A 19410-nucleotide genomic window follows, 5' to 3' on the forward strand; every position below is an offset into this window, starting at 1 on the left:
CTGTTTCCCTTTGTGAATATGCCTCTGCAAAAAAAAAATAGAATGCTGGGGTAGATGCTGGGGTTGGGGTATCTAGAAACAGTAGATTGGAGTTTGGAACAAATGATAAGGGAGGAATCCTATAGTTGCCTATAACCTGAAAGTATAAGGCTTGCTTGAGTAGGGGATTTAAGGACACCACTGTTTCTCTTCTTCTTTCACCTAAGTCTGGCTACCCCAATGCAAGCCAAGGTCATTTGGAACTCATGATTAGAATGTGTGTGGGCTCAGTAATTATTTTTTTAAAATTGACAACAGTAGTAAACTATGGAAAAATTGAATTATCAGTGGATGATGCATTGTCTGTTAGCTATTTTATAATATGCCTATTTTTAGAAACAATTCAAAAGCAGGAATATAATTAAAACTTGAAGGGACCTTACAAATGATTTAATTCAACCTTTTCATTTCACAAAAGAGGTCACTGAGACCCAGAGAAGAAAGTGATTTGCCCAAGGTCACTTAGGTAATAAAATCACATCTGGGTTTCAAAACCTGATCTTCTTACTCAAAAGCAAGTATTTTTTCAAGTGTACCATAACATAAAGTAACACAATGGAAAGAATGATGGATTTGGAGTCAGATTATATGGGTTTGAATTCTGACTCTGCCAATGGCTGCATTGGACAATTCACATAATTTCTGTGGGTTCTAATGTTTTCATCTATAAAGTGAGGGGATCAGACTAGATATCCTCCAAGGGTCTTCAGCTCTAAGCTTTTGAACTCCTCTAAAAAGATCATAATTAATTTTAATTACAATGAAGCACACATCCATAGATGCAGGGACAGTCGCTGATTAATCCTGATCCAGTTCATGAGAACAATGGGGTTGAACAAACTGAAATATCCTTGAGAACCTTTGAGTTCCATTTCTAATGATTCCCTTAATAATGTGTTCTAATCCTAACATGGAACACAGTATATCTCAATTCTAAATCTAGGCTTCCATTGCTGATTTGATTTCATTTGTTATATGAAATGGGGTGTATTTTCTTTCCTTTCTCTTTAAAATAACTTTTTATTAATACCTTTTGTTTTTCAATATAATTTCCCATTGTTATCTCCACATTTCCCTCTGTATTTTTCCCAGTCATTCCTAATAATAAATTTTAAAAGAACAAGAAAAAAGTTTTCTAAATTAATCAATATATTAAAAAGTGTTACATTGTATCACTGTGATCCCTCAACTCTACAAAGAAGCAGGGAAATGTGTTTTCCCATATCTCTTATTTGGGGCTTAATTTAGTCATTTTAATTTTGCAGCAATCAACTTTTGTTTCTTTGGTGTCATTGTTGACATGTTTGTCACTTTCATTGGTGTCTTGTTTTCATGGTTTACTTATTTCTCCTCTCATCAATTCATATATGTCTTCCATGAAAGAGAATGAATTTTCATAGAACTAGGAGGATGCAAACATTGTTCAGAGTTTGACTTCCTAGCCATTAAAACCTAAATGGTTAGGTTTTAATGATTTTGAAATATAAATTTCCAAAAATTTCAGTTCATGCCCTAGGATCATAAAACTTCCCTTTTCCCATAGCCACAAAGAGTTTAAGTGAAGAAGCCTTCTAAAATGGGAGACTTGAATTTGAATCTAAGCTAGCTACATTTTATCTTTGTTACCTCCTCATTTTTCTCACCTGTAAAATAGATGAATTCTAAGGTTCCTCCTAACTCTAAATTCTATGATTGGGATATGGAAAAAAATGCTTGGGATTGAGTGGGTGGGATTGGGTGGGCATTTGGCAGGGTATGCCAAAACCTGGAAATTACAAAGGTTATGGAGGGATCTGATATTCACTAGGGTATAGGGAAGAATGGGTTTCAAACTCAAATTGAATGAGCAAAAAAATAAAAAATAGAAACAAATTGAATTAGTACCTCCTAAGAGGTAGATAGAAAAACAAACTGGAAAAGATACTCTTTGGCCAAAGGGAGTATACAGTTTTGTACTTCATCATGTCAGCTGCCTTCAAAGGCCTCTTCCCTGCCAAAGGTGGGGCTCCTAGCTTGGGGCAAAAGGGTCCCCACTTGAGGTGGTATTTTATTAGTGTTGGTCCTAATGTTAAAAAAGCCCCAAAGTTAAAATAAAGAAACACAAGACCACCACCAACAAATACCATCTCACCTTCTTTCAAGTAGTTCAGGCAGCTGGCCCTGTTCCCAGGAATTCCCGAGTAGAGAATATTCACCCTAATATGAAATAAAAGGAAAACTGTCTCTGTAAACACAGCAGTTCCAGCCAGTCCCGGCTCCAGGTATCTTCACAGTTAATAAAACCTGATTTAAGCGCCTTGTGGCTTTAACATTTCACAGATGGAAGAACTTTGTTTGCATTAAGGTCTGAAGAAGAGGATGAGGTGGTGGTGGGGGGAGCAGTTTAGAAAGGGGAGAGGAACTGAGTGAGCCAAGTCTGGACTTCCTGACCAGAGATGGGACTGAGAGAAGTAAAGACTGAACTTGGTCTCTCTGCAAGCATCAACGCTGGACTAAAAGAGAGAGAGGCAGCTTCCATGAAGAGGAGACAGGGTTTTGTAGCGCTAAGAATCCTGGATTTGGAGACAGGTGATCTGAGTTCAAATCCTGACTTGAGCAAACTTGGGCAAGTCTCTTAATTTCTCTGGGCCTCAGTTTCTCTCTCTGAAAAACGAGAACCTAACCATTTAGAAATTCTGGCTATGAAGTCAAACTCTGAACAATGTCTGGGTCCTCCTAGTTCTCTGAAAATTCATTCTCTTTCATGGAAGACATATATGAATTGATGAAAGGAGAAATAAGTAAACCAAGAAGACAAGATACCAATGAAACTGACAAACATGTCAACAATGACACCAAAACAACAACAACAAAAAAAAACCCTGAATGTTCCCTTTGGCTCAGAATTAAAGATTTGTAGCTCTTTCCCTAGGGTTGGATATCCCAGGGATGTGGCCCTGAACTGCAAAGGATCACAGTGACCTCTGCTGTCCATCCTGAAGAGACATTCCTTTCCCCTGCCCAGACAGCTCAGTCTAAACCAGGGAAGTGCCTGTAATTTCTGTGAGTGATTTCTGGAACAGTCATTGCTGAGCTTCATGAATAAAACCTGAAGGCTTAATCTCTAGCCTCATTCCCCTAGGAAGTTTGGCGGAGCCTTTTGTGCCATCTGCAGGTAATCCCTAATATTGCAGGGCTGGGGGAGCTCTGGAGATAGCCATTTCTACCACCACTACTTTGTCATTCTATACTGAGGTTTATTATTTATCAAGTACTTTCCCCTCCATTCTATGTAATAGAGAGCTGGGATAGACCATCAATAATATCAGGTCCAATATCTAATTTGATCCTGACAAGAGCTCCATTTCACCATGATGGGAGTAGCTGGTACATGATGGTCCCATGGAAAGAATACTATTTCAAATTCCCATCTATGATGTTTACTACTGATATGACAACAGATCACAAACCTCACTTGGCCTTAGTTTCCCCATCTGTAAAATGATGGGGGTGGATGAGATGGTTTCTAGGGTCCATTTTAGCTTTGGATATGTGATTTTTTTATCACATATGATTAGAATAACAAAGGCTAATTAGCATTTATGGAACACTTTAAGAATATAAAGCACTATATAAATATCATCTTATGTATTCTTCATGTTATTAATGTACTCTTACAACTGAAAGAGGTTAAATGACTTGCCCAGAGTCACACAACTAGTATATGTCTGAAGCTGAATTTGAACATGTCTTCCTGACCTCAATTTCAATGTTTTATCCACTATGCCACCTAGATAAAGAGCTTTTTGTATCAGTTATTTGCATCTTAGGCTCCCAGGTAATATGGCAGAAATATCTTCACTTGTATTTGCAGATAAACAACAGATGTGCAGAGCAGAAAAGCCCCCATTTTGCAGGAAATACTTGGAGACAGGAGAGAGACATTTATAGTACTTGATTTTTTTTACTCTCCTTGCTTCCATAGTTTATTTCTCCAGACCTGAAGCTAACTATATCTTCCTTCACCTAGCAAAGATTAATATTATTCCAGAGATGTGTTGTTTTATTCTCTTTGTGAAGAATGCCAAGAAGAAATCTCCTAGGTCCTGAATTTGGCCACATAGCAGAGAGTTTGTACCAGTTGAGCATACAAGAACTTCTGGCTTAGGTCCAGAGAATGGCTTGACAGGTGGTCAATTAGGGAATTTTCTCAGTCACTCCAAGACTGGGAAGATCATTACTGCCTTCTGTATTAAAATTTCCTACCTTTGAGACACCTAAATTTCTTATTTGTATTTTCTCTTCCCTATTCCTCAGCTCAAACTCCCTGCTCATACCTACCTTCAATCTGCTCACTATTTCCTTATTATATTATCATTTACACCTTTGATCATCGTTGATTCCCAAAACTGAATTGTCCTCAGCTTCCTTTTTGCCTCTCTGAATCTCATCTTTCAAGACCAGTTCAAATATTGCATCTGCTTGAAGCCTTCATGAGTATTTGATCCATAGTGGTCTTTCTAAAATCACAAGGGTTCTCAATTATTTTATGTCATATATCCCTTGGACAGTCTTCTCAGAATAATTTTGAAGACTAGTTCTGCCTATCTTGCCCAACTTGGAAGTGCGAGTGGTCAATCCCACTGATGAACACCATGGTAGTTTTAACTTGCTCCATTTCTGATCTAGATGGCATAGTGGTCTCCTAGTTCCCTTATTTATGCTCACCATAAGCACCATGTGCTGGACTTTATTTGGTCACCCTTCACCATGGTTCTCATATTCGCCTCCTGGGTTCCCTTTGTTGAATGATGGTCAAATAGTAGAGTCATCTATGCCACTCTCCTGGTTGTAGCCTGGTGCTGGTCTTAGGTTGGTTTTAAGGTTAGGTTTAGGTTTTAGAGGGAGACTGGGAGATAAGCTCCATGGGCAGTTTCTCCTTCTCCTGGGAAAGACCTTTCTCCAGATGATTTCCACATTGGCTTACTTCCCCAGATAAATGCTTGGGAAGAGTGTTAACAGAATCATGAAAACCAAGATGGGTCAAAAGAATTTTAAAGATATAATTAGCCAACCAGTTAATGTCCTCCCTGGTATCTGTAGAGAACTTTGCAGAATATGTATATGAACCTTTTCTTAAAAACAAAATCTAGAAAGCATACAAACAAATAAGAGGGATGAGAGACTGGATCCTACAATAAGGTAGCTAATTCCTGTGTCTGGGGTGCAGGAAGGTAGTTGGGGATGTGAGTATGGTAAATCTTTGAATCCAGGGAACCAAGTAGGATTAGTGAACAAGGTAAGGTTACTCAGTGACTCTAGTCAAGGATTAGAAATCTTTGAAAGTCAAGTAATAAATTATAGGAGAAAGCATCTGAACCAAGAGAATGGGGACTCAGACTTTTTTTTTTCCTCTAGGAAGTGCTAGCAAGCTGGGAAGCTGCATAACAACATCTCTAGTACCATGGAAAGAGAGTTGGCTTTGAAGCTGGAGGACCTGGGTTCTAATCTCACCTTTGATGTTACTTGTGTGACTTCAGGAAAATCATCTTGTCTCATAAGGCCTCAATTCCCTTATCTGTAAAACAAGGGGGTTGGAGTTCCTTTCTGGCACTAGAGCTATGATCAAACAATTCCTCATGGTCCCCCTGCTTTCTAAGTTCTCCTGATTCTGATCAGATTCCCCCCTCCCCCCACCATTGAACCTCAGCTCCCTTTACTGGTAAGAGCTGCTATGACTAAATTAATATTGCTTATCCCACTGACCCACTCCAAACCTGCATTGGGTTTTGTAAACAAGATTGGTGTGTTGATCCTTTACATTCAGCTAGGTAGTGTTTAGATACTACTACTGGATATAGTGTATAGATATTATACTACTGGATAGGACACTGAAAATGGAATCAGAAAGATATGTTCAAATCTGATATCAGGTGCTAACTAGCTGTATAACCTGGGCAAGTTACTTAAGCTTTTTTGATCCTGTTTCCTCAGCATCTATCTCTCAGGGATGCTGTGACATTAAAAAAGAGATAATGTTTGTAAAGTGCTCTGCAAACCTTAAAGTGCCATATAAATACTAGTTAATATCATTGATTACTATTATCTAGGGCCTTGGAATGGCATCCCCATCTCCTAGATACTAACTTGCTGACTGTTCCTTGTCCTCCTGGTTGCAAATGAAGATATTATAGTTTTTTGATTGGTCATTATTTAGGATGCTGGGCACTTCCTTTTTCCTCTCTCTTCTTTAAAGAAGCAGATTCCTCTTGGACAGTGGTGGGAGAACTTCTGCAACATCAAAAAAGGCATAGCCCCACCTACCTCTCACATATCTGGAGCAGACATTGGTGTTAATGTTATTGTCCAGACTGGAGCTTATGTCTGCTGCCTATCAGAGGTGGTCCCCCCCCCCCTTCTGTAGACCAGGTTGCATCCAGCAGATTTAAAATCTCTCCTTCTTCTTCCCCTGACTTTCCCAACAAGAGACATCCTCATGGAGCTCCTGATTATCCTGATGGCTGGTAGTAAATAAGTCTCTTCTCTGTTTCTCTTTTTCTCTGTCTCTCAGTCTTTGTACATGTCTCTCTTTCTCTGTGTCTCCGCTTTTATCTGTCTCTTTCTATGCCTCTCTGTCTTTGTGTCTGTCTTCCTCCCTCCCCCTCCCCCACCCCCTCTCCCTCTCCCTCTCCCTCTCTCTCTCTTCCCTCTTCCCTCTTCCCTCTCTTTCTTCCCTCTTCCCTCTTCTTTCCCCAGAAGATACCCAGCACTTAGTATAACATCAAAGCCAGTAACTGCAGAGAAGTGAGCCTCTGACCTTCACCACCCATCTGCTAGGGAGGGTTCGATCTTGTCAGTAGCCATCTGTGGTATAAATTCTACCTGTCTTTGACACCATCATTGTGAGCCATGCACAAAGCAGATCTGCAAAGTTCTCTACAGATACCAGGGAGGGCATTAGCCTCTTTGCACATGGCAGGGGCCCTGATCCTGAGGCTGCTTTTACTGCCAGGGAAATATCAAGGGAACCTTCCCTGTGGAGACAGGCTAGCCCTTCTGCCTCCAAGGAGAGACAGCCAGCTGGAAAAAAGTGGGCCAGGAGCCCAGCAGGGGGAGAGGGAGAGAAATCACTGTCTGTTTCTCTGATGAGAAAATTCTGAGCAGCTATTTGATGGTGGGAGATAGCCAGTCCAGGAGTTCTTTAATCCCATTAAAGACCCATTAAGTGCCAGAAGGGGAATGAGCCTGCCCTCTACAAATAAAATTGTAGGATCACAGATCTAGAGTTAGAAGAGACCTAGGAGGTCATCTAGTACAAAGTTTTCATTTAACAGATGAGAAAAGCGAGTTTAGAGAGTTTCAGTGACCTGCCCTGGGGGGTAAGTAGTAGAGAAGGGACTAAAGCCCCGGGTTTTATGACTCCAAGCTCAGGGTCCTTTTCCATCATACCACATGGTCTTTCATATTCATTAGAGGCTATCATTGTCCAGAAAATATCAAGAATACAATTCAATGTATATTTATTGAGCACCTACTCATTAATAAAACTCCAAAATCCTAGAACCAGAGATAGAGCCTTTCCATTGGTGATTGCTCATATTCTCATGTCCCCTGATGCTCTAAGGCAGGATCAAGAGCTGACATACTCCTTATTCTTCATACCACATTCAGATCATTTTTCTGCTTCTGTTATTAAGTAAGCATTTCTTCTATGAGGTAAACTTCATCTATAAAATATAGTACAATTCTTTATGACTAGAATCTACCAGCCTTCAGGTCACCCTTCTGTCTCAAGGAAGACAGAAGATCTCAGTTGCTTTATCTCCAATCCTATCCTCTGCCCTCCTACTTGGAGATATGAAAATTTAGAATGATGTCCCCTCTAATACTCTATTAGCTCATTTCATTAGCCTAATCAACTTCTGTCACTTATAAGTTCACTCTCCTTCAGTCATTTACATGAATGGTCATATCTTAGATCTTTACCACGCATCACCATAATTGAATCATCTCCATGATTTTTAGTCTCTGAGGTGGTCCTCCCTGATCATAATATCCTTTTCTTCCTTCTATCCCATCTATCCCTTTTCTCTACTCTGCCTAAATCCATTCTTAATCCCCAGAATAACTTCAGGTCCCTCTATATTTCCCTATTTCCCCAATCTAACATTCCTTGAATTTGACTAATTTCTTCTTTTCATAGTCTTGACCATATAGTTAACCAGATCAATTACTCTACTGCTCCCTTGGTTTTTTTTTTGCCCTTTTATATTATGATAAGGGTATACAATGAGCAACTCTACTGTGAGATGTTGCTGGACCCTTTTCAGGGCTGCTTATCCACCTGTGGTGTCCACCTGGCTCTCAATTCTCACTTGTGACTCCAAAAAGCTATAACATTTGAAGCAGTCACACTCTGATAAACTTTTTATGCAGGCAGTCTAAAGCAGGTTGAAGGTAATCAACTGGCCTCAGACTTGTAGGTGAGTTGGGGATAGTGTCTACCCCAGGCATGTGGATGAAGACTCCCTCCTCCACTCTGTGGAATGAATAATGAAAACAATTTGTTCCATTGGCCATGAATTCAACTGAAACAGGTGCTGCGGAGTATTTAGAGCTTGGTTAGTCATTAGAGACACCAAAGTCAGCCACCACATCCTGGGTCATTGCCAGTCATCCTGACTTTTGTCCCTGTATTCAGATGACTCTGGAAGAGAGACTGAGGTTGATGACTTTGTGCAACTCTGTCTCACCTACATCCAATTCAAAATCCAAAACAAAGGACAAACAATACATATAATGATGATCAATCTTAGATCACCCCTACCATCTACTTTTTCCATTTTTATCTGACAGTTACTGACTGCTCCCAGAGAAAATCTTGTAACTGTGTTCAACTGAAAAATCATGTTATTTCATCTCATTTCAATTGAGTCCTTACTACTACAAGTAAAAACTTTTATTCTTCCTTGAATGACACTGTCCCATTTGCTTTAGCAACTGTTCCAAACAATTTCTTATCTACTCAAGTTCTCAAAGACTTTCCCATGTCTTCACTCTTATCAGATACCCTTGCTTTCTACTTTGCTAAGAAAATAGAAGTTACCTGCTCACATCTCCCTTTTCTCTTTCCCATGCCATATTTTAAAACACCTCTACTTCTTTACCTACTCCCTCTTTCATTATTCTTGTTTCTTTGGCAGAGATGACCCCTCTCTGCCAATTCCTTTAACTGTAACTTTAATTCCATTTCCTTCTGTCTTTTCATGGACCTTGCCTCATCAATCATTTTTTCTCTCTCAACTTGAATATCTCTCTATCTATTGGTTATTTCTCTGCTACCTCTAAATGGCATAGGATCATAGATTCTGATCTGAAAAAGGACTTTAAATCCTATCTATCTATAGGAGAACAGGACCACAGATTTAGAAATGGAGGTGACTTCAGAGTCTATGGAGTCTAGCCCCCTAATTTTTGCTAATGAGGAAATTGAGGTCTAGGGAGGTCAATTAACTTACTCAAAGTAACCTGGAGGCAAGGAAAAGACCCTTGATTTGAATGCAAGTTCCATGATTCCAAATTGATTAATATTCCTCCTCTGTAACATATTGCCTCCTCGTGTCCAATTACCTTATTTTACAAATCCAGGAAGGTGAAAGAACATTTCCAATGTCACACATACAGTAAATGGAAAACTGATATACATCTAAAACCTTTTACTCCAAATTCAGTGCTCTTTCTACCATCCCGTAATGCCTCTGAACTCATCCTTAAAAACAAAACACAGCAAAAGCCTCTTGCAAAAAAACCCCTTTTTTCTTATCATTCTCTGAATATGTCGTTCTATGTTTCTCCTCCTTTTCATTGCCAAACTCCTTGGGAAAATATACAATACTTGCTGCCTAGATTTCCTCACTATTCACTCAGTACTTGATCTATTTCTATCTGTTCTCTGATCCCATTACTCACCTGACAATGTCTCCCCCCACTTCTTATCCATAGTTACTAATAATCTGTTCTAATCATGAAAATCTTTCCTCATTTTTCACCTTCCATGATCTGTCTTTAGTTTTTGATGATGTTTGTCCTTCATTTTTGAAGAAGACCATGACATCAGGTAGGTGAGGTCATTGCAAGCACTTGAATTGTTTTGAGTGAGGAGGTGCTATGCTATGTCACCAGTCCCACTTTCTCTTCCAGAGTCATCTCAGATCAGTGGCCAAATATGAATCAGGACAACTAGAGATGATTCTGGATGTGGGATAGTCAGGGTTAAGTGACTTGCCCAAGATCATCCAGCTAGTAAGGATCTGAGGTTTAATTTGAAATTAGGTCCTCTTGACTTCAGGGCCCAAACTCTGCCACTGCACCATCTAGCTGCTAGTTTTTGATACTGTTCAATTTTCCCCCACTCCCATCCTCATGGACACTCTCTCCTCTTAAGCTTCTTCAATATTGCTCTATTTTGAATCTCTTCCTTTTAAATATTCCTTACCAAATACATGTCCGTACCTCATAACTCTTTTGGGTTCACAGCTTCAAATATAGGGATAGCTGACTAGGAATGAAGTGATGTTCTAGCAAATACTGGTACACATATATTGATGTGTTCTCTTGGGGAGTGTTCCCAGGAATTTTTCCCTGCCCTATGCTGTCTGGTGTTTTTTTTTATCAGGAATTTGAATATTCAACTTCAGGTTCAATTCAATAAATATTTATCAAGTACCAGTAGGCATTTAATGTTCCAAGTACTGTAATAGGAGAGCTTGCCCATCAGATTTTCAGATGATACAAAGTTATCACTGAATTACAGAATCAGGACCCAAAGATTTTGACAGGTTGTACTGTACTGATTGGGTTGAATCTAAGAAGACTAAAGTCAGTGGATATAAACATAAAATCTTGTGTCTGATTTCAAAATATCATCTTCAGAAATTCAGGTGAGAGAGGCATGGTTAGATAGGCTGAAACTATCTAGGAACTTTAGTAGTCTATGATCTCATTGTGAATCAGCAGTATGATGGGACAGCCAAACCCCAAACAAATGAAGACTAATGATGTCTTGGACTACCTGAGAGGCACAACTTCCAGGACTAAGGAGTTATGCTATACCCTGGACAGACCACATCTGGAATATTATCCTTAGTTCTGGGTGCAACCATTTAGGAAGGATATTGATAAGTTGGTGAGTATTTGGATTAGGACAACTAGCATGGTGAAAGTCTTTGAGTCATTGTCTTGTTAGTTTAGTTAAGGGGACTGGGAATGTTTAGCCTGGGAAAAAAGAGATTGAGGAATAGAGGACAGACATACTAGCCATACTCAATTATTTGAAGTGCTGTCATATGGAAGAGGGATTAGATTTGGTTACTTGGACCCAGAAGTAGAACTTGGAGAAATATATTGAAGAATCAAAGAAGCAATGCTGCTTTGATATCAGAAAAAATATTCTTTTCCTTTTGAAGCAATCAAGAATAAGTGACTTATCTAGGTTCACACAGCTATTAGATAACTGAGCTCACATTTGAACTCAGGTCTTCCTGACTCCAGGATTGGTAGTTTGTCTATTGTGCCACCTAGCTTCCCCTAGAAGAGATTTCTAATGGTTAGAGCTATCCCAAAGTGCATTAGGCTGTCTTGGGAGGTAATTAGATTGCATTCATGGGGGATCTTCAATCAGAGACTGAATTATCACTTGTTGGTTGTTTAATAGGAGGTTTCTTTCCAGGTATGAATTAGACTGATTGGACACTAAGGTGCATTCCAACTCCAAAATACTTTTGATTGTTGTTGTTCAGTAATTTCACTTGTGTCCAACTTTGTGACCCCATTTCAGGTTTTTTGCAAAGATACTGAAGTGGTTTGCCATTTTCTCCTTCAAATCATATTATGATGAGGAAACTGAGACAAACAGGGTTAATAAGTGCCTGAATCAGATTTCAGCTCAGTCATCCTTGGGCAGCTAGGTGGTTCAGTGGATAGAGCATTGGTCCTGGAGTCAGAGGACCTGAGTTCAAATCTAGTCTCAGACACCTAACACTTATTTAGCTTTGTGACCTTGGGTAAGTCACTTAACCCCATTGCCTTGCCAATAAAAAAAGATAAATCATTCTGATTGCAGTTCTAGTATTCTATGTACTGTGGTGCCACCTAACTACCCTCTATGGTTTATGGTGACCCTTACATCTGCATCTCTTCTTAAGTCTTTTCCCCCTTCCTTTCTTTATTCCCATCCTTAGTCATATCATGAACTCCCATAGAGTTTAGTATTTTTCTATACTGATGATTCCCAAATCTATCTTATCTAATTTTAATTTCTCTTCTGAACTCTAGCAATATGCTGTGAACTTAGTATTGAATATCCTGTGGGCATCTCAAATCCAATATGTGCAAAATGAAACTTTTTCTCACCTAAATATCTTTTCCCCAAACTTCCCTATTTCCATTAAGGACTCTATTATTTTCTCAGTCTCACTTCATAATCCTGGAATTATTCTTGACCTTCCTCTTCCCTCTCTCTCTCTTCATTTAGTTCACTCAGCAAATATTAATTAATTATTTGCTATCTATCCAGCATTGTGCTAAATGCTACAGATCAGATACAAATATGAAAAAGGAAAACAATCCCTGCCCTCAAGTAACTTAGAATCTAATGGGGGAAGACAACATATATAAGAAAGACAAAAGGCTAAGGATGAGAGAAAGGTAACAGGTCCAGCACCATGGTGGGAGAGTCAAAGAAATTTCAAATTGCAGTTGGAGAAGCTAAAGAAGTTCAAAATGAATGGATCCAGTATCAAAATGTTGATTTTTTACCTTCATAGCAACTCTTGAATTTTCCCCAAGTTCTATATATTCTATACTAGTGGAACTTTGGGTCAATGAGGATAAGTGGTATGAAATAAGGTAGGAAAGGAAGGGAGAAATCAGAATGAAGAGGACCTTAAATTTCAGGCTCTGGAATTTTTATTATATCTTATGGGTAGTGGGGAACTGAACCAAAGACCATTACCCTGGCTCACCTCAACCACACCACTACAATCGCTACCTAATTGGTTGCTTTACTTTCTCTCCTTTCTCCAATCCATGCTCACATAATTCCCTAATTTTTCACATCCAACTACCTAAAGCACAGGTATGGCTATGTCACAAGAACCTTTCATGGTTCCCCTCTGCCTTTAGGGTAAAATTCAAATCCTGCAACTACATTTAAAGTCCTCTTCAGGCTGATTTCTAGCTACCTTTCCAGTCTTATTTCATTCTACTCATCCTTTATGAATTCAATGCTCTAGTCAAAGCAAAAGTTGTTCTCTGAATTCAACACTTAAATCCCAATATGAATGAACAGGAAAAAATACATTTTAAAATTAATCATTCTATACACTGGGGTTACAAAATCCAAAGTAAGGATGGTCTCTGACCTCAAAGAGCTTCCACTCTAATAAAACACATAACATTGCCAGGGAGGCATATTTTAATTTGAAAAGTTAAAGGGATCATCCATGGAACCATGGAGGAGTATGTTGACACATACCTTATAGGAATAAGGATAGTGTTGATTTGATTATGGTGTTGGAAGTGGAAAGGAGGTAGGAGATAGGGTGTACATGGTCTCCTAGCACTGAAGCTTGACTGCTGATGAAGTGATGTTGTGGAGTGAAATGACCAAGTAGTGTGACTAAGTGACTAAATGAACTACTAATCAAGACATCTTGGTCCAAGCGCACAAGTGTTGTTGCTAGAGGAGTAAAGTGTTTCAGGGCTTGGTTTCTTATCTAGGTTCTTATAAGCTGTCCCTTATAGCCAGCATAGACTGTCTTTGTCTCTCAGAATCCTTGTCTTCTTAACTCAGGTGCCATCCTATCATGAAGCTTTGCCAGATTCTCCTTTTCCTCTTCTTCTGGTAGCTAATATTCTATTTTTTTTTCTATATTCCTTCTGTTACACTCATTTGTGTACTAATTGTCCTCCCCTCCCCCTGCAGTAGGCTATAAAATCCTGAAGAGACATCTTTGCTTGTGTCTTTGGATTTAACAATGCCTAGTTTAGGATCTTGTACTTAGTAGGTGCTTAATATCTTTATAGCAAAAAAAAATTTAAGTCACTATCAAGATTATTTCTTGACACTTCTCTTATAACCTAAGATTGGCAAAAAACTGGAAGAGTATAAAAAAATCACCAGGCTAAATATAGAATGACTTACTTCCAGTAACATATTATTCTAAGTGTCCAATAATTAATGGTAAATGAATATGCCATGTCTGTGGGAGAATGTGAGATCTTCCTTGAATACCAAATGAAGTCATTAGGAGTTCCTGCTTTGTAGGGGATGGCAGGTGAATTCTCAATGACTGAAACTTGGATAGAGCAAAGAGATGGAGTGTTTTTAGGAGGCCAGAGGAAATATATGACCCCCACCCACTCACCCAATGGAGACATCAGTTCTCTAAAGCGTGAGGCCCTTCAGGCGTGAACAACAGCATCATGGATGTTCGTGTTAATAGGAGAGAAAAGGGTAAAATGTGTTCTGTGATTGGTAGGAAATTCATAGCACATGGATGGCTAGAGAGATTTGTAGCCCAGTGGCATATGAGCATTGAGATATAAATATTGTTCCTTTAGTCAGGATCTGGTACTAGTAGCCAGGAGAGACAAGTAATATTTCAAATCCAGAGTCCATAGCTAGAGCTTTGGAAATATTTACAGCTCTGCAGAGCAGCACATCTCTGTATTAGGTTTTTCTCTGAAGTTGCATCTTCCTGCTGCATCACTGACAGTTGCAACTGTTCAGGTTCACAGAGGGATGAATATGTTTCTAAAACAAACTCCAATCAGCCATGGTGCAGAAGGAAACTAGAGCCCCTCAGAACAGATGCCACCCTTTACTACAAAATCTTCAAGTCCCTTCTGAATAATGTTCATATGCTTTAACTTGATATTCAAAAGACCTCACAATCTGGCTCATACCTACCTTTTCAGTTATAACTGATAATTAGATGTATTTTAATAAAATACTATGGGGTTTACAAAGCATTTAGGTTCCATAGAGGTTAGAGCTTTGGAGTAGGAGTCTGGAAGATCTGAATTCAAATTCTAAGCCAGCCACTTACTACCTGTGACATCCAGATAAGTCACATAACTTTTTACAGATTCAGTAAATGCAGACAATAATAGTAGCTGCTAGTGAGGATCAGATGAGATAATATGTAAAGCAATGTGCAAACTTTAAAGATCTATATAAATGATTGCTATTATGTTAGCATTATATTATGTTATGTTGAATCGAGTTATATTGCATTATATTATGCTATTATGTATTGTATTATATTGTATTGTCTAGTATATCATATTTTATTGTACTGTATCTTTTTGTGTCACATTGTATCATATTCTTTGAGCCTTGCCACAATCCCAGTAAGTCAATAATGTAAAGATTATTACTCTTATTTTACAGAGGAAATTAAGCCTTAGAAAGATAAAATAATTTAAGTTAACACAGTTAGCAATGGCAGAATCAAGATTTGAATGCAGGTCTTGTAAACCCAGTCAAAAACTCTTTTTACTCCCCATGATCTCTTCCCAACATGTATTAAATAATTCAACAAAACTAGCTTGCATTCTCCCTGTGCTTTCCTCCTTCTGCACCTTTATTTACATTATTCTCAAAACTGACCACAAGCCCTTCTTTTCTATTGATTGCTTTCCCGTCCTTTAGAGGCTCATGTCAAATAGCACTCTTTCTGTGAAGCTTTCTTGGAAAAGTACTCTATGTGCCAGAACTCATCCAATTACCAGTCTATTTTGCACTATTGTTTTACACGTCCAACACTAATGAAAAGAATATTAGGCACAGAATCAGGGTAGCTGGGATTTGGTCTCAGTTCTCCCCTTCATAAGCTATGACTCTTGAGATGTCGTTATTCTTGAAACTGGGTTTTAGTTCCATCATCTATAAAAGAAGGGCAAAAGGACTATATGGTCTACAATATGCCTTGGTACCATGGACAAAGAGTTTGTTGATGCAAATAAATAGTCTAGATTAAGATTCTATCTCTGACACTATGTGACTTGAGATGAGGCATCTGACTTTTCTAGGGTCTCAATTTCCTCAATTCTAAACTTAGGAGGTTGGACAACTCTAGGTCCATGATAACCATGATCCTTCCTGCTCTAATATTCTGATTCCTTTTTTTTCCTTCCCTGCCAGACTCTGAGCTCCTTAAGGGTAGGGAGATCTTATTAGTGATTGTAAAACTTCTCTCTCCCAAGCAAGGTGCTTTGAAAAGAGATGTTTCATAAATATTTATTGAATTGAATCAAGAAGGGTGGAATCTCCCATTGGTGATATTCAGTGGTTTGTATTTCAATGTGGGTTCATTTGGAAAGCTTGGGCCTCAGAGAGATCCCTATCTAGAAGATGGGCTGACATCCTGAGTGACACTGATGTTTCTGAAACTGATGAAGAATCTTTGGTCCTTTCTGTCAGCCCAAAGTTTCCCCCAAGTATTTAAATCGGGTAGAGGGAAAGAATTAAAGAAATGACAGAAAAAGGAGCCCTATGTGACTGGCATGCCATTCAGCTTAATGTACTCTACTCAGTCCAGCAAGACAGACCTATGGAAACTTCAGGGCTTCAATTACCTGAAGCCTTAATATCATGCATTTGGGAAGTACATCAAACCAAAGACTCAATTTTTCTTTGAATTTGCAAATAGAAGTCATGGGCCCCGATGAAATGCAGAAAGTGAACAACAAATTCATTGTTATGGGCTAGAGCTGCTTAGTCTCTTCCTGGCAATAGACTGTGGATGTCAGACTGATGCTGCCTCCTTACCCAGTTCTCTATCTTACTGCTGTCAGAGAATGGCACCTTACTTTCACTGATAGCCTATTTACACAGGTCACAGTAGCATTATTGTTCTGGTAGTTCCTAAGAGTAAGGAATGTCTTAGGATAGAGGGGACCTTGTGACTTTATTCCCATCCTACAGTGTCATAGAATGATATTGGTGATGAGAAAAGATATTAGAACATAGAATATTAGATCTAGTAGGGTCTTTATTATATAGAATCCAGAATATCAGAATTGGAAGGGACTTAAGAACATAGAATCACAGTGTCAAAAATGTTAATTAAACTTAGAATATAGGCTTAGCACTTAGAACTTTAAACCTAGAAGATATTTTCAGTTTTGTTTACAGATGATGAAACTAAGATACCAAGATGAAGTGACAGAGCAAAATTAGAACTCAGATTTCTGACTCCTAGTCCAAAATTCTGACTCCCCCCACCTTTTCCTAGCACTTGTATGACCCATATTGACTCTTCTCATGTGTAGACTCAAGAGTAACAGATTCCCTTAAATTGAACCTGGAAAGGGAAATGCAGTACAACTCCTTCTTTCATTTTCCCTTTTCTATCACGTAATGCATTAGCTAATGAGGCTAAAGCTAAAAAAACAAACAAACAAAAATTCTGCAGTCACTGAGCCATCTGTTTCATCTTTTAAAAAAAAGCACACAGAAGGTTTGTCAGAATTGACTGGTGGTTTTTACATTGTCAACAAAGTCAATGGTTATTTTTATGGCTGCTGTCTGATTTTGGCTAATCTCACTGCCTGATTTCATAAGGAAAAGACTTTGAGCCCATGTGTCTCATTCAGGTCTACTTCAACTTTCTAGGGGTTATAAGTGATGGTATTGGAGGACAAAGGGTTCAGCAGATTTCACTATGATTATTAACTTGTGTAACTCATTCAGAAATGGTATGAAAATGACAAATCTCAGGAAAGCCATTTGTCATCTCTTAATGATTTTCTCTACAGCAGGCCACAGGGCTGTATTTCTCTAAGGGCCCATTATTTGGAAAGAAATGGTCTTAACCTTACGGAAACCCAACCTAATGCACCATGAAACTGACACTAGAAAGAGCTTAAAGCAGGGAAGACTTTATAGTTTAGCCCAGTCTATTGAAGTAGAAAACTGTGCTACTAGGCAAGACATTCAGTCAATTATTGAACATTTATAAATACTGGCTGTGTATAAGGCACTATGCAAAACACTGGAAATGCAAAGAAGGGAAAAAGACAGTCTTTGTTCTCAATGAGCTCACAATTGAATGGGAGTAGAAAGCATGCAAACAACCATGGACAAATAAATGATATACAGGATGTGTTGGAAAGAATCAGTAGAGGGAATGTTCTAACATTACAGATCAGAAAAGGTTTCTGAACAACGTGTGATTTTAAGTAGGACTTTCTAAGGAATTAGTAAGGAATCCAGGTAAAGGAGGAGAGAGAACATTCCAGGAATGGAGGATAGCCCTTGAAAATGCTTGGAGTTTCTTACTTGAGGTTTAGCAAGAAGACCAGTGTCACTGGATAGGCTCTGTGTGTGTGTGTGTGTGTGTGTGTGTGTGTGTGTGTGTGTGTGTGTGTGTGTGTCTGTGTGTCTGTGTGTCTGTGTGTCTGTGTGTGTGTGTCTGTGTCTGTGTCTGTGTCTGTGTGTGTGGTGGAAAGACTGGAAAGATAAGAGAAAGTTGGGTTATGAGGAACTTTGAACACCAGCCAGAGGATTTTATATTTGATCTTGGAGGTGATGGTAGATTTATTAAGGAATACTCATTGGTAAACAGTTATCCCCAAAGGACTCAGTGCTTTAAAGGAGCATAAAAGATATTTTAGTCACTAAGGAACATGATAATAGCATTTTAACAACAATGGGCCACTACTATTAAGGAATGGGGGTGTTTTTGCTTTTGAAAGTCCTACCTTTTGAGACATAATGGTAAACATGAGAGCTCTTACAACTTCTGAGGATTTGTGGTGCTGTAAACTATGTTTCAGTTTTCAATCAGTGCTGGAAATTTATGGACAGAGGCTTCAGAGGATACAAAATTTGACTAGATATTTTAATATTAGAGGGGAAGAATGGTAAGGTTTCAAGAGGTTATCTCTACCTCCCCTTGCTTCCTGGTGGACACAATCTAGACCTGAGTCCAACAGCCCTCTGAATATCAGCACTGTCCTCTCCTACCCCAGACTACTGGTCCTACTTTCATCCTGGTCCTTGCAGCACTCTGTGAGGGGGAGAAATTCTTGTGCAGAAGGAAGCCACCACCCAGACATAAATAACCATAAATAACTGTTACTGATAGGCTGATAAGTCCAAAGTCCTGGGAACAATAATACTCATCCTCTCCCCCCTCCCCCAACCATATTTCCTCAATTTTCAGTCTGGCTCCTGCTGCCATAGTCTAAAGAGCACTTGTGGAGATGACACAGTGCAGAGTGAGAAAAAGAGGAAAGGTAGAGATAGGATAGCCTCATTCTCCCCTCCTCAAACAAAAGAGGGTCATTGAAACATTTTTAAATGCCCAGGAAGCCTAGAAAGAA

At 38.9% G+C, this 19410-nt stretch overlaps 1 long non-coding RNA gene across 1 annotated transcript in view; it reads left to right on the plus strand.

The window, feature by feature from the left end:
* The window catches only part of LOC141516166 (uncharacterized), a 123779-nt gene that overhangs the window by 29216 nt on the left and 75153 nt on the right, over positions 1-19410 (plus strand). The gene's annotated exons all lie outside the window — the stretch shown is intronic.

Source organism: Macrotis lagotis, chromosome 1 (assembly GCF_037893015.1).
Source record: "Macrotis lagotis isolate mMagLag1 chromosome 1, bilby.v1.9.chrom.fasta, whole genome shotgun sequence".
In the NCBI taxonomy this organism is placed as follows: domain Eukaryota; kingdom Metazoa; phylum Chordata; class Mammalia; order Peramelemorphia; family Peramelidae; genus Macrotis; species Macrotis lagotis.